The 2,500-nt window shown below is 50.1% G+C and overlaps 1 protein-coding gene across 25 annotated transcripts in view; it reads right to left on the bottom strand.

Moving 5' to 3' along the window:
• Positions 1 to 2,500, bottom strand: part of LOC113821556 (uncharacterized) — a 155,498-nt gene that overhangs the window by 143,064 nt on the left and 9,934 nt on the right. The gene's annotated exons all lie outside the window — the stretch shown is intronic.

Genomic DNA, 2,500 nt, shown 5'->3' on the forward strand with positions numbered 1-2,500 from the left:
TGCTCGATCTGACACCTCACGTACTCGGTCTGGCACTCCTCCGGCCCAATCTGACACCACTCGCGCTGTTAAACACTACTCATACTCGATCTGAAAATACTCGTACTCGATATGACACCAGCTGAACCCTACCGTTTGAAGGGATGTGTCAACTCAAGGTATCTAACACTACATCTGATCTGGCACTCAATGTGCTTGGCCAATATCTGCTAGCACACGAGATTTGGCACTGATTGCCCACACACAGAATATGCCACCGCAAGATGTCTGCCTCTAATCATGCTCTCCCATCACATGAGATCTGCCACCAGACGTTCTCTGATACCACACAAGCTCTTCCATCTAACATGTCCCATTCCTTAAAATCTGCCACCATCCCGGTCCTCCCACCGCGCGAGCTCTGCCATCAGTCATGCCCTGCTAGTACAAGAGATTTGCCATCAATCACAGCTTGTCAAGGCACAAGACCAGCAGCAGCAGCGCCTGATCTGACACCAGCTGAGCCCGGCAGCGCCTTGACCTGACGGGCCTAATCTGACGAGTGGCACCTGGGCACGTGACTCCGCCCGCGCCTCCGCCACCCGACGGAGCCGCATTACGCTCCCGCTCCTCATGGCCAGACCGTCATCTCCCATTCTGCTACGTCTGCCAACAGCCGTAAAGTGCTGCTGCCACCATCGCCTCTGCCAACAGGGCCGGCGGCGCGGCGGTCTCGTGATGAAATAAAACGAGCAATTTCCACTACGACAACTTTCACCAACACCCCCTCCTTACTGCCGTCACATACGCACTGACATTTCAACTTGCGTACATTTATCGCCCATTTGCATATCCAATTACCCAAAACAAGCATTTGTTAATATGACTCGCTGCTGCCGACATGCTAGCCCAAAGTTCACTGCCATGAGATAAAATAAAGAGAAGCGCCGTTACTCCATGCATGCGCCGTGCGGTACAAAACAAACACGAAAGAAACACAAATTTTAAACATCAATGATTACAGTAACTCTGGATATTTAATTACTAGTACATCCACACATGCGTACAATTTACTCGTAAGCTCACGTACCACATCCCACTCATTACCACCAAGTATTTAAAGAACTTTCTCATCCCTCCGCACAGAAAACGTATTCTATTCCTCCAAATAGTGCTCTCCTCGAGGCAAAACGCACATACAGGTCAGAACATACACTCTTGTGCGCAGGGCGGGCACGGGGGCCTTGACTCGCCATGTGTGTGGCAACAGGAGGCAATAACTTTCGATGATTGATAACATAACATCCCCATCCATTCTGTGCAATGATGAACACAGCCCCATGTGCCGCGGATCCCCGCTCTGCCCCGGGGTTGCTCGAGGGCGAGGCCACTGCGCACTTCCGGGGGAGTCCACTCTCACTCGTGCGGTTACTGACACCCCCTCGCCACCACCTCTTCCCCTCCCCCCTCACCCCTGCCTGCCACCCACGCATCACAGAGGGAAAGTTTGGGAGTGATGATGATCCCGCCTTCTTGGGCCCGCTCTCCCGACACACACACACATGCACACGAACACCAACACGCACACGAGCTTAGAAACCAACGTCAGCACGCAGTCTCGGCCACGAACACGGACACGCACGCACTCATACTAGCAATATATATATACACATAGGACTACACCTTTACACACACACACACATACGCACACACACACACACACACACACACACACACACACACACACACACACACACACACACACACACACACACACACACACACACACGCACGCACGCAGTCACCCCTAACAACGTGCAAGCAGTTCCACCTTGGTATCATCATTCCGCGAATCCTGCTCCATGCTGCACACCCGTGAACACCTCAAACAAACGACGTTAACTTTTGACGTAACGTCAAAGCGAGCGTGACGCGTTAATGCACAATCACACAGCAGGTTCAAATGGAGATTCACATTAAGAGACGTGATACATGGCCAGAACACAAGGTAGATATAATAGAATAGTGCTAGGCTGAAAACCTCACAAAAAGTAATCTCACAAACAAAACAAAACAAAAATAAAAGGCATGGCAGTCATAAAAACAAGTTAAACGCAAATAACACGTGGTTTCAGACACACGACATCATCATAAAACGCAATAAAGTTAATAAACGTAAACAAAGACACGGTGACATACTGCACTAGCAAGACAACGCGACACTAATGCCACACAAACAGACAACTCCGGCCAATATCTTCAAGACGTAACGAATTACCGCAGGCATAATACACAAACAAACAAACCATCGGCTGTCATGTTTAAGTGAGCCCTAGACAGACAGACAAACAAACAAGCAGACACAAAGAAGCAGCAGCGGAACACAGATGCGTCATGCTAACACATGCGTGACAGGTGTGCAGCACTCGCTCGTGCACAAGTAAGTGCCCTTGCGGTGGGATTTCATTGGGATTTAGCACACGTGGAACGACGCTGTGTGTTCTGCGCCGTATGATACAAA

This window comes from Penaeus vannamei, chromosome 19, assembly GCF_042767895.1.
Source record: "Penaeus vannamei isolate JL-2024 chromosome 19, ASM4276789v1, whole genome shotgun sequence".
NCBI classification, from domain to species: Eukaryota; Metazoa; Arthropoda; class Malacostraca; order Decapoda; family Penaeidae; genus Penaeus; species Penaeus vannamei.